Here is a 14,748-nt window from a genome sequence, read left to right on the forward strand (position 1 = left end):
TCATCCTGTTCTGCCTAGATATGTTCATTAGTCTTTTTGCACATTATTGAATTCTTAATTCAGTTATTTTTATTTTTAGCAGTTAATAAAAACATTTAGATTATGAATTTTCTTCTAACTACAATTCTGACTATAAATTTTAATATGTAACATTGTTTGTGGATATATATATATATATGTACATATGTTTTGCTGTTCTCTTTCATTAAAAAATTAATGAAGTTAGTTTTCATATTTACATAACTACTGTACCTGTATTTTTTGCTGATATTAATTTCAGCTTTATTACACATCACGATCATTTCAGTTATCTGGGAAGTAGCTGCCAACTCAAGGTTCATGAACAAGGATCTAATTAGAGGAAACGCTTGCGTGAGAAAAACTAGAACTGAAACTGAGAAAAGCCAGGCGAGCTTTCAGAGAGCGACGCAAGGCTGACTGCGGCTAAGAGAGGTGGGGAAGCTTTGGTAGAAGGATCCCAGAGTTCTGTGCAGTTTGAAAAAGTTTTGACAAAGCGGCTGAAGCTCGGTAGCTGTCAATCTCCCAAGCACGGAGTGCGTACCTGTAGCCGCTGCTCTCGGTTCTTGCTGGAGAAAAACCCATAGAATGAGTGTGCTTGAGGACAGACTGTGTAAGTGAACAGACTGCTAGATCTGCAGCATTCACACTGGCAACTTGGTCTACCTTTTGCCTGGGGACCTTTAGGCACGGCAGTCCTCCACCTTGGCTCTGTCTTCATGACTCCAATTTGAACATTACATAGTAGACTGAAACTGTCTTGCACTTGTCTCCGTTTCTTGTATTTTTCTTCTTTCACTCCCATTTTCTGCATAAGGAAATTTTTTTCCAGTATATATTTTTTATTGAATTTTTGTGCATTCCATACAATGTGGAAAAATTTAAAGTTTAAAAAATAACTTTATTCATTCTCATCTTTACTGAGTCTTAAGAATGTGTGAATGCTGTCTCAGTGACTTAACATAATTAAAGCTTACTGCTTACTTATAAAAAGTCCCTATCAGTGTTTAGTCAGTGGGAAGCCTGTGTTGTGAAGGATTCAGGTGATTCCTCCTGACTCCAGCTTTCTAAGTTTTTTCCCCTGTTGAGACCTAAATTCCTTTCCATTCATCCAGGAGGTAAAGAGGGTAGAGAGTGACGTTTTTTTTCATATACACATAAGTATCTCGATTCATCCAGCTGTCGCCCATGCTGCCCACTGTTCTAAGAATTCCAGGTGGACAAACTGTCACTAACAACTGGTGCCAGTTGACACCTTGTGTGTTCCTGGTCTGTGACAAGTTCAGAAATAGAGAGTAAACATTTAAACACTTGTAATTTGACACTGCCAACACATCCAAGTTGATATCCATTTCCTAATACTTCATGTTCATTATAGTCTATGCTGAGCATTAGTGTATGATACAGTAGACATTTTTTTAAATTGACAACACAAAAACTAGTGAATGGCAGCTTGGCCCTTCACAAATCATGTGAGAAATCCTACAGTACAGATATACATGGAAACCAAATCAGCCTAGCAGGTACTAAGGTTTATTCAGAGTGAGAGAGATGATCATACAAAATTGTTAAATAATATACAAATACATGGCCCAGTGCCACACCAGAGGCTGTGACGACACTTGCCAGAGATGGGCATGACATTTCTTAATGGACAATGTGTATGGTTGATGTATAGTACTACCATGCACATCCCACAAAATGGCACTCAGTCAAATGGCTAAGACCCGTGGGAAGATGATTCAGTGTTATGCCTGGCAAGGTTAAAGATCAGGCTTTGTTAGGACATAGCACTTTTTTTTTGCTGTATAATTTTTAAGCCGAAATCAAATGTCCTGATCGCAGATACTCTTGTGATGAAGAGGAAGAACATGTAATCTGTGTATTTAATATTGTTAACCATATGATGTATATGCCCAACTTCTCTTACCTGATTTTTATATTTCTCTGCGTATTTTAGGCCATAGTAACTGCTATATGTACCGACTTAGTTAGCAAATATTTAACCATAAGCTGACAGGAGAAGTAGAAATAACAATGAAGTACTAAGAAAACCAGAAATACTATAGTTGTCTGTTTGCAATTATACTGTTCACTAAATTCCATTCAAAATATGTTTAACTAGCCACCAGTAAATGTGCTTTTGAGTTCACTTTTTAACTGCCTAACTATGGATAAGATTTCCTGAAATTGTCTTGTGACTAACTTGTGACATATAAGTAACTGAGATATGAATTATGAGAAACTATAGTTTGAACCCACCATGAAATATTGCTAGATGATGACATTTAAAACTATAAAACCTGCAAACTAAACTGGGTTGGGGTCCAGGACTTCATCTGGGACCACTAGTGATAGATAGATAAAAGGTGAGCTCTCCAACTCTCCAGGTTGACGTGCTTAACTTCTTGGTTGCCTGATTTTTCCATAACAGTGAGAATACCAATTTCTAAATGTTTTATTTTCTCATTTTGTAAATACACGTACTTCTTAGTGGATTTAAAAATCACTAGGTATAATTCCCCATTTCTTTTAAAATTGAGTGTTTTCATAATTGTAATATTTTCTTGTAATTTAAAAGGAGCTGTATCTTTGCACCTTCTCATGTTACCACATTTAGGGGCTGTCCATGAAAACACACTCTCACCTCAAATGGCACAAGAAATTGTTGACTCTGGAGACAAATATGAGTGACTATGGCCTGGGAACACAGATTCAGATTGCACTAAATTTCATTTTCCAACATCATAACAGATTCATGAAATTTTTGTAATAACAGAAAAAAGAAGAAAAAACCCCACAAGATTCTTTATAAATATCTTGGTGGAAATATCAGGTAGGTGGGTTCCAGAAAAGTAGAGAAATCTCAACTACAGGCCTCAAATACTACCTGAGGGTTTTTTTTGTTGTTGTTGTTTTTTTTTTTTTTTTTTTTTTAGTTTTTTGGTTGGCGGAAGCTAGAGCTCTGTACATTCCTAAGGATTTATGTAGTACTTACTAGGGTGTTAGGTCACGTGCAGAGGAGGGAAGTAAATGGTTAGGGGGGGGGCTAAAGATTTTCCAAAGACAATTTAACTCTGGCCTTGCAACATTTCAAACTTTCCACAGTGACTGAAGTTCTAATCAGAAAGTTCAGGGTAAGGTTTTCTTTCCAAGAACTCTTTTTGTTGTTGCTGTTCACAGTGGTTATAGCCTTTGCCCCAAAAATCCAGGATCAGCCACCCTACCTGTAATGGAACAAACCAAACTGATAGTGGAAAGCAGGGAGAACAGAGATTTATTCAATGTGGCAGCATTGGGAAGAGCGACAAAGGGACCCAGTGACTACCAAGTCTATCTTTAGGGTCATGACAGGAGGGTAGAGTTTAAATAGGAGCTTGCCAAAGGAGTTGTCCTTCCCATCACAGTCTCAGCACCGAGTCTGTCCTGCAAGGTCTGTCTCTTCTGCAAGGTTGTCTGACAAGTTATAAATCTTTCTCCAAGAGACAAGTTCTTCCTCCTCTGGCTGCCCCCAGGGCTTTAAACTTTTCTTCTCCAGCAGAAGATTGTGGGGAAATTTTATTTTTTGGGGGGGTGTCCATTTTTTTGGTAGTTTGATAGTCAAAGAGAGAAGCACAAGTGTTTCTTTAGAATGTATAGATGGCTTAAAGTTGCTGTTTTTCCAGGGGAGTTGAGTTTGGATTCCATTATGCATGGTAGGTGGCTCACAAACACCTGTAACTCTAGCTGGGATCTGACACCCTCTGGCCAGTATGGGCACACACACACACACACACACACACACACACACACACACACACTTATAAAAAAATCTTTAAGTAGTTTTTTTTAATTTTTGAGAATTTCATGCGTGAATATTGTATTTGCATCATTTTCATGCCACTAGTTCCCTCTCCAGCTTCTCCCACATTCCTTCCACTCTCAGTTTTGTCCTCTTCTCTAGTATCGTTATGTATACACACACACATTTGTTTATACATTTATATAAGTCCATTTAGTGCTGTTCTATATTTGGGGCTGACTACTTGTGTTAGATAACATATCAGGGAGCTTATCTCTGGAGAAAACGGATTCTCCCTCCTTCAGCTTCTATTGATTGCCTGTAGTTTTTATCTACAGGTAGGAGCCTATAGAATTTCCCCCATCCACATTGAAATGTCAACTGGTGCTGTCATTATGCAGGTCTTGTTTGGTTACCCTACTTTGAAGGTTTCATGAGTCCAGCTTCTCTACCATGTAGAGAATGCATTATACAGCAGCATGCATCCTATTCCTCTGACTTACAATCTTTCCATTCCCTCTTCCTTGGTTTTCCCTGAGACTTAGGATATAGGAGTTACATTATAGATGAATCAATTAGTGCTGGGCACTCCACAGTTACTTATTCTTTGCATTTTGAGCAGTTGTAGATCTCTGTAATAGACTCCATCTGTTGCAAAAAGAAGTCTTTTTTTGATGAGTGGTGAGAACTGTACTTATCTGTGAATATAAGGATAAGTATTTAGAATATAGTAAGAAATTACATTGGTTTAGGAAAGTGGCAGTTAGAGTTATTTGCTGCTTTTCAGAGAATCTGGGATCTGAGTTTGGATTCCAGCATGCATGTTGGGCAACTCATAGACACTCTATCTTGGGTCTGATGTCTTCTTCTGGTCTCTGTAGGCACCTGTAGACACACACACACACACGCACACACACACACACACACACACTTTAAAAATTCTTTTAAAAAGAGAATGTATTCATTCCTGTGAGGTCAGTCAGTTATACAGTGCTAAAGTAGTCATTTCTTCTAAACTGACACTATATCACAAGGCTAGTAGTCTATAAACTGTATAATCTATACTCACCTGCATTTTTAAAGCCCTGGTGATGTTTTCCTTGCATACCTTCTTTTAAATTCAGAAGCCTTCTTTAGTGTGATCAGAATTCCCAATTCTGAAATAATGTCACAGATTTTTCTTGATATATGTTGAATGGAAGAAGGCAGAGTAATCAGTTCCTCCCTAACACATGCCATAACTTGTTTCTAGGCAGTGGGAAGTAATAGCTGTCCTTTGAACTTCTTTGGTGAATCAATACCCAACAAAACCATCAATGGATTAAGGTTACAAATAATTTCCTTTACAGGCATAAGTGAGCACTATTTTTCCAAGCTGGACTAGAAATATCTACTGTAGTCCCAGTTTTTTTCATGGCTTAGAAAGAATACAGAATCTTAGCCAAAGTAATTTTTTAAAGCATTACTTATATTTACATTCCTCTTAGTTCAGTCCTTTGAGAAGTACTTTGTGACAGCTTCTAAAGCCTTATTTCCTTATCTATAACATATATATGAATAGTCATGTATATGGATATACTTTATATGTATATGTACTTTTATAATGTTAAATTATAGGCAGTATTAAAAATCATGATTTGATGATTTAAATATAGACCAAGCAAAGCAAATTGAAAAATTTAAGATTAATCCTATTAATTTTTATTTTGCTTGTTAGTTTGTATTCATGATTTCCCCTCCCAATACAAATTTGGGCTCTTTTGAATTTCCTTCATTCTTCTATGAGCAAACCAACCTGTCTCTTTTCTTTTTAAAATGTGTACTTATTTTTGTGTATGTGTGTGTGTGGAATCTGTACATTTATGTGTTTGTGTGTAAGGGCAGACACCTGCCATGGTGCATGTGTAGAGGTTAGAAACAATCTTGGGTACCGATCCTCACCTTACACTTCTCACGTGAACTCAGATAAGCCATCTCACTAAGCCCCTTCCTTGTCTCTTTTTTCATATAAGCACCACAGACTTGAATAATAGAGGTAATGACAGTCATGTTTATTTCACTTCAATCTCTAGGTTGCACCTCAAAGTGTAATGGTTTATAATGCCTTTATATAGAGCTATCACTCAGCACAGAGGATAACTTGAATCAATATTGTGTTTCAAAAACCAAAGACAGGAACTTAGAAAAGTCAGCTTGTCAATCAAATCAAGATCATTGGATGCTATAGTCAAAATCAATATTTTAAAAATAAACCCCAAATTTTCTAACATAAACTATTTCTACTTAACCATCGTGTCATATAAGAATAGTTTGTTATGTTATTTAATTAACATGCATGGTAGACAAAATTATACCCTTAGTAAAACATGTCCAAGTCCTAACTTCTGGAAGTTAAAATTTGTATCTGTAAAAGGAACGTTGCAGATGTGATTACATTAAAGACCTTGAGGTGAGGAGATTGACTTACTTTATGCAGGCCAATCACAAGAGTTCTTAAGAAAGAGAGAAGCAGAAGATACAGGAAAATGTGGCCATGAACAAATGGTCAAAAGAGTGGGATGCTGCTGACTTTGAAGGTGGAAGACAAGAACCGTAAGCCAAGGCCTGTGAACCCCCTTGTAGAAGCTGGAAAAGACAAGGAAATGGGTTCCAACTAGAGCTGTCTGAACAGACTTCAGCCCTGCCAGCACCTTGGTCCATCAAGACCAAGACCATGTCAGACTTCTGACCTACAGAATCATAGAAAAGATTTTGTCATAGGTAATAATTTGATTGTTATCTAATAAAAAATAATGCACCATAGTTATTGAACATATTTACATTCTACTCGTTTAGGGATCAACAATTTTCTTAATGTCATTTTTTTCTCTGTTCCTATACTTTCTACCTTGACTAAAATCTGATCTAAGGAGCTAAGAAATTTCATCCTACCAGGAAGGAAATAAACATATGATTTCTCTAGACCCTTCCACATAAGAGGATATTTTTCAGATACCCTTGTTGACAAATAGCCAATTTGATAGCATGTAATTATGGGGTCATAATCATATTTTAAAAGATCTCTTTTTGGTGTTTCTTTTTTATTGAGACTTTTATATATGCGTATGATGTGTCTTGATCAAATCTACCTCCCATTCCCTCGTCTCCAGTTCCTTCTTTATCCTCCTCATTGCTTTTCTCTCCCAATTGACAGTGTTTCTTAGACATTTTTTTCTTATACCCTCTAAGTCCACTTAGTGTTATCTGTATGTGCATGGGTATTGGACCCTCTACTGGAGCACAGGTAATCTCCCAGAGGCCACATCCCTAAATAAAACTGGCTCTACCTCAGCAGCTATCAGTTGATAATAGCTCCTCAGAGGTGGGTGGACTTCATGAACCCCTCCCCCATGCATGCTGGGAATTTGGGAGGCTTGATCCTGTGTAGGTCTTATGCTTGTGGTCACTGTCTCTGTGAGTTTATGTGTACAATGCTGCTATTATGTCCCGTAAATACTGTTTTCCTACAGATGTCTACTCCATCTGGCTCTTACAACCTTTCTATATCCTCTTCCTGAATGATCCATGAGCACTGGAGAAGGGTGTCTTATATAGCTGTCCCATTTAGATCTAAGCATTTAACAGTCACTTTTTATCTACATAGTGACCAGTTTTGAGTCTCTGTATTAATCATCATCTACTACAAAAAGAACTTTCTCTGGTAAGGAATGGAAGATGCACTAGTCTGTGGGTAAAATGATGAAAACAGGGGTAGTTTATTACTATGCCAGTATCTCAGAATAAAAGTATTGGGTTCCCACCCAGGGCACATTGCCTAGCCAGCCACTAGCTTGAACCCAAGTTAACACCTGCAAGCATGAGTTAGTTCCATCTTGCTGAGCAGGTCTTAAATCCAATGAGAAAGTGATTGTTTACTTCCATAATGTTTGTGCCACAATTAGAGTACCTACAGAATGCAGGAAACTAGTAAGGGCCCATGTGGGAGGAGAGGCATATTTCAAAGGAAGGAAGATAGAACTTAGGTGGTATGAAGAAGGAAAGGGGACAGGGGAGCAGAATGGGTTAAATGGGTTGTGAAATTTGCTTTGTAACTACATTAAAACTATCCATTAAAATTTAAAAAAAGAAAGAAAAAAGGTTGTGGAATGGGAGGGCAGAGTAGAGGAGTGAACATTTTCTTTCTTGGAAAAGACAACTAACACTAAAGATCTTTGAAAATATCATATGGAAAACTACTGTAGAAACTTCCTAAAATGTATAATATACATATATAAAAGGGGTTTGAATGTAGTTATCCCATAATGGGGGAACAGTGACTTTCCCAGATACTGTAGGTTATCAAATAATAACCACAGTCCCAGCTACAAGTTATCTCTTTCCAAGTTGTTGCTCAGTAGGTCCCATAGACCAATCTAACAAATATTACAGGCTGCTGTTATTGCTCTTGGTAACCCTCCAGACCTGAATGGTAAGACCCTTTTGCTGAAGACACCATATACTTGAGACATGGAGAAATCAAGCTGGAAGCTTCATCCCTAACTGACTAGCTTTTATAGTGCAGAAAGGTTCTATGCATGCTACAGGATAGAATAGTCGTCAGTAGTCTTACCCAGCTGTGACCACTGAGAGCTACAATAAAATTATTGTATTTTATTCCTTCATCATTTTATTCCTTTCATCATTTGGTCTTCTTTTTCTCTGATAGTCTACACTTAATCTTTTCACTTCCTCTTTCCCCCCCTTTCTTCACCTCCTTCATTCCCTCTTTTATCTTTTTCTTTGGTGCTATGTAACTTTTCTAATATCTGAAGATCTGTTTTTCTCTTCCATACTTACAGAACGTATTGTTTACTTGTTTGCTTCAAAGATATTTTTCAGGGAACAGAAGAGATGACTCAGTGGTTAAAAGCACTAACTGCTCTGGCAGAGGACCTGGATTTGATTCCCAGCACCCACATGGTGGCTAGTGACCATCTGTAACTCCAGTTCCAGGATATCTGACTCCTTCTTCTGACCTCCGTGGCGTTGCACAATACAGGTGCACTCATATACATGCAGGCAACACTCATACACATAAAAATTTAAAAATAACAAAATAATTTTTAAAAAGCTATTTTCAGGAAATTTTTAATTAATGATTTGGTTTTATTTTCTTTATATCTTTGGTTTCCTGTTCCTTAGAATTCTCTTATTTTGTATGTTACATCTTTCAGATCTGTTTTTCATGTATCTCATCTTTTCTCTCATTGTTTTACTTTTTTTCTATATCTTACAAGAATTCTCAAACTTATTTTCTATAATATCCAGCTTTCTTCAATCTCTTGGGTATTGACTTCATTGGTTTTAAAGTTAGTGTATTTTATTTTTCAATCTGTATTAGCTCAATAGTTGTCATCTCAATTATGTCTGCTCAAGCTTTACACGCATGGTATCTTCTAAAGATCATATATTAGAGAATTTCTTAACATTAATTTCTTCATTCTCTCTTTTTCTCTGATTCCTTAGGACAGACAAGTTCAACCTCCCTAGGCTTTGGTTCTCTCATTTTAGGTTCAAACTCAAAATATTTTTACCTCTAAATAAATGAAGTTCTATAAATTCTATGAATTCTCTTTAAACTCAGAGCCCTCATTTGTTTACTATTCCCCATAATGGAACTGACATTATAACAATTATGTAATAGCATACTAAATAACAGTGTGATATAAATGGTAATTTATTAGTCATTATGTTACCCTTATCATCCCAACCAACATCATCATAACCATCACCATCTCTAAAGATGAAAGTCTACTGTCGTCTAGGTAGGAGCTAAGGTTCATTTTGTGACAGTGCTTGAATTCCTAATTTATATATTAGTTACTTTCACATACCTGTGATCAAAATGCCTGCTAGAACAACTTAGAGAAGGAAGCATGATTACTTGGAACACCATTGTAGTGGGAACGTGGAGCAAAGGAATTTCTTCATTCATGGTGCATAGTGAACAGAGAAAAAGAAGGGACTAGCACCAGGCATAACCTTCAAAAACATGCCCCGGTGGCACACTTCCTCCCCAAACTGCCAGAATCCTTGGGGGAACAAAGGCTCAATATATAGCCTACAGGAGTAATTTTATGCTTAAACTATAATAGTACTCTGACAGATGAAGATAAAAGGAAGGGAAAATTAGAGTTAATATTTCTTCACATTCCAGGATCACTTCTCTGGGACAATTTTCATGGCACACAAATTTGAGGAAGACCCTGCACAGAGTTTTATTCTTGTTTGAAATTGTCTTCCTCTTCTTTCACACAGCAGCCAGGAGTCAGCTGGGTATTCTATTCCAACCTCCATTTTCTTCATGAGCCTGGTTATGCTTCTTTCATTTGGCTATAAGATGACCATAGCTGCATATTAGCTCTTTGCCTGACTTTGTAGACCTTATTTAAAGGTGCTTGTATAAGCAGTGAAAGTATCACCTTGGGTTCCTATGCTAATGTGAATATGTACAGTTACCTGGGCCTCCACCAAAGGATTGGGCTCTCAGAATTCCGAGGTATTTAGGGGCTGGGGAAGTGATGTGGGGAAAGAGAGGATGATGGCGTTTCTTGCACTTACTTCTCCTTCAGGTGATGATTTACATATTGCTTTTCACTCTCTTGGATGTATTCCTACATGTATTTAATTAACACAAATTCCTCAGAGTTTTTGGTTGTTAATTTCTCATTTTCCTAATTTCCACTGGATGCACCCCTTCACATTTTTATATTCTATTTTCCTTATCATTATTCACCTGAAAGGGGTGAGTGAGACACGAGTGTTCATATTCATGTATTAGAAAATCAACAATTACCTTTAAATAAGGCTTTTTCCATCATGAGTTTCTAATGCTCAATAAAGCACTTATTGTTTAAAATTCAGAATCAGTCTATTTCTTCTAATGCTTTTATATTATGACAAAGCTCTAAGTGTGAATCTTTTTCCAGTTTTCAAAGTTCTCAAATGTTATCGCTACAGCATTAGAACCTACCTAAGGTCCAGTAATTTCTAAAAATACTTTGCTCTATTAACCTAAAATCATCTTGCCTTGCTCTATTACAATACCAATAAAAACTAATGCAGGTTTTTATATCCATTGAAATTATTATTATTATTATTGTTATTATTTTGCATTTTCATCTGCAACCAATGCCCCTGTAATGCTACTGAGTCTACAAATAGGTAGTTATGTATAGGAGAAATGAATCCACTTGACAATATGAAGAGTTCTAAAAGGTATAAAGCATACTTTCAAGGACTTCTTTCAGTTGAGGCTAAACAGATGTTGAATCTGTTTTCTATTATAAACATTGTCAGTGTTTGTGTTCAAATAATTGGGCCTTAAATTTTTCCATTTCAAATCATGGGAAGTAATTGTTTTGCATCATAGAATTTTCATTTTAGATCATCCACGGGTTTATGAGATTCGCTCAATTTTTATATCTTTTGGTTTCCTTCTTATGAATTTCTGCTTAAAGCTAAAAGACTCTAAAATGAGCTTTATTGCCAATTCCTTGTTAAAATCAATTATGTTTAGAATATGTAGAACAACATTATGCAACCATTTACATTGGCAAATATAAAAGCAATAGAAGTTTACGGAAGGGCTAGACTCATCCTGTCGATGCTTCTAACAATAGTTGAGAAAAATCTGCTAAGATTAACTTTTTAAATTTAGAAAAGTTATATTTTGAGCTCTTCTTGAAAGGTATCACTTATGTACAGGAATAAAATTGACATTCCCTTCCTGAAAGACTTTTCCATTCACTACTACCAAAATGCCTTCTACTGACCTACTAATGCATATCTAAATTATAGCTTTATCCACCTAGGTATTTGCCCTGTGTGCACATCTTCTTTCCTTCTTCCCTCCCCTTTCCCTGTGCTCTTCCTCTCTCCTTTCTCTTTCCCCCTTCCCTCTCCTTTCTTCTCTTTCTGTATAGTGTCATAATCGAGATGAGCAAATAACAATTAGAAAGGCATTAAATATATCAAGTAAACATTAAATTGGATTATTTTAGTTGTATTTTTATAATACTCCTGTGAAAATTGAGATGTTATGTTTTGTCATTGTGGTTGTGAAGATTTATTGGGCATAAAAATCATTCTGGATTCTTGTCAAAATGCAGGTGTTCAGTTCTTGTCCCATTGAGATTTTGAGGTAGATAATCTTTGATCCACATTTTCTGAAAGCACTGTGTAGCATCTTCATTGAAATTTACTTTATTTCTATGTTAGAAAAAAAATTGAGCTCCTTGCTGAAGCAACAGCAGGTCATAAAAGAATGTGAGTTCAACACCTGTCTTTTCTCCCAAATTGCATTGTTCGGTGATTTGGCTAAGAAGTAAATCGTAGAGTGGGTGCATGTTAAGCAGTAACTTCTGTAGTTACAGACAGGGTAACTAATCACATAGCTAGAGTAGGATGGGTTTCTTCTCTTCATACCTTTACATCCAAATAATCAGCAGGACTTTTATTTCCCTAACATGGCGATTCTCTGTCTCCATGACTCTGCGACCGATTTTGTCTATAATCTGTGATGGCTAATTTTGGTTGACAAATTAGCTGGATTTGAGAGATAATTAAAATTTTAGTAAAAGGATATCTCTTATGTTGTCTGTAAGGGCACTTTAAGAAATGATAGATATGTAGGTCAGCAAAATGAGGACAAAACACCCACTGTGAATGTGAGCAGCACCATAGGGGACCTGATAGACTAGGGACCTGAATGGAAGAAAATTAGAACTTAAGTTTGGTCTCTCATGCAAGGTCTGTTGTTTTAGTGGGTATATTTTCTGGGGCTGTCATTGCCTACAGACATCAGACTCCAGATTTTGGGGGGCCTGAATGTAGACTTGTACCAACAACTCTCTAGGGAGCATTCAGGTCTTCGGGCTTAGACTGGGGCTGTGGAGCACTGAATGCCCACCCAAGGAGGCTAACCCAATAGATGGAATTTGGCCTCTAAATACGAAGAAATTTCTGCATAAATAAAAACATGAACTTAAGCAACTCAAACCTTGACAAGACTCTGTAATAAGAGCAGCAAGAAATATTGTTACCTTTAAAATAGTAATTAGACAGAATAGTGAGATATGCCCTGGGAGTCCTAAAGTTACAAATTATTCTCTCTACTTCTGCTGTTATATGTCTTCTAAATCTTATGGTCAAGCATTTATTAATTGTTCTAGTTTGCTTCCTCTCACTGTGATAAAAGATTGACAAAAGCAACTCAGGCAGGAAAGGGTTTATTTAGTTTATACATTCTGGTCACAGTCCATCATTGAGGGAAGCTAGGGTAGAAACTCAAGGCAGGAACCTGGAGGCTTGAACTGCAGCAGAGACCATGGAGGAAGGCTGCTTACTAGCTAGCTTCTCCAAGCTTGCTCAGCTATCCTCCTTATACAGCCCAGGCCCACCTGACTAGGGATGGCATTGTCCACACTGGGCTGGGCCCTTCTACATAAGTTAGCAATTAAGAAAATGCCCCACAGAAAGGGTCACAGGCCAGTGCAATGGAGGAAATTCCTCGACTGAGGTTCCCTCTTCCAAGGTGTCCATAGCTTATATCAAGTTGACAAAAACTAACCAGCACACCAATTTTATAATGGAGATAGTTCCTATAACATTTTGATGAATGACTAACAGCAGCAGAGCCTGCCATTTTCATATCATTTCTTTCAAAAGAGATGCAAGTTGTTTCATACATATTCATTCACTTGTAATTTTACATCCTTCCCAGCTATATTGGGGACTGACTTTTTCTCACTTCACAGGCATGAACAGTAACTTGCTTATAATTTCTCAGGGAGACATCAACAGTGGTCTTTGGAATGTTTTTCTTCGTCCTTTCAGGGGGGATCACTGAAAGTTTTCTATAATTTTTTTATTTTGGTCTTTTTTGAGACAGCATATCCCTGTATGCTCATCTGGCCTGGAACTTGCTCTGTAAACCAGGCTGGCCTTGAACTTGTAGAGATTTGCCTGCTTCTGCCTCCTGAGTGCTGGCATTAAAGGCTTGTGCCACAACACCTGGCCTATAATTTTAATCAACTATCAAGTTCTCACTATTTATTAAACAACTGTGGGGTGCGGTTCTTTTTGCCAGTGCATTTGAAACTAAAGAAGCACCAACAGATGCAGATGTATAGGATAAGGTGGCGTCAAGTGCTGGAGAAAACAATGGCATCAGTTAGGGTTAAAATCTTTCTTTGGAGTTAATCATCTGATTAGAGAACAGATGATAGAGATGCTTGTAAAACAGAAAAAGAATAATACAAATGAAGAGGAGGAAGGAGAAAGATGCAAATGGAGTTGGCCATCTGACACCACTATTGTGAACTAGATGGCTTAGAAGCAGCAGAAATTTACTCCTTGAGGTTCTGGACCAGAAAGTCTAAGACCAAGGTGCTAAGAAAGCCATTGTCAGTGACAGCTTGATAAGTCATGTCTGACCACACTTTCCCTGTGTCTCCATATGGCAGGAGGGACAAAGGAGAAATCTGGGTTCACTTTCAGATTCCTGGTACCACTAAGAGAACTCATCCTTTAAGGCCTGAAGGCCTCTTGAAGGACCCACCTGCTGGCACTTAAAATCGATGTTTTAGGTTTGAAAATATCAATTTTAAAGGAAAACCAGCATTCAGTCTACAGTACTTAAAGACAGGGAAGGGACCAAAGAATGTGAAAATAAATGAGATGTAGAAAAATAAAGAGAATGGCAGGGTGGGGTATGTGAAGATAAGTGGAGAATTAGGCTTCTGGACCTAGGAGAGATGCAGATATCTACACTGTATTATTATAAATAAGGAAGCTAACAGAAAGATAGTGCTTTCTTGAATATACCAGGTCAACCCTCAGGAACATGTTAGCAGTGGGAAATTACTAAATATTATTTATGGAAAAATCTATATCATTAATAACAATCC

Source organism: Nannospalax galili, unplaced genomic scaffold, assembly GCF_000622305.1.
Source record: "Nannospalax galili isolate Female #2095 unplaced genomic scaffold, S.galili_v1.0 scaffold892, whole genome shotgun sequence".
NCBI classification, from domain to species: Eukaryota; Metazoa; Chordata; class Mammalia; order Rodentia; family Spalacidae; genus Nannospalax; species Nannospalax galili.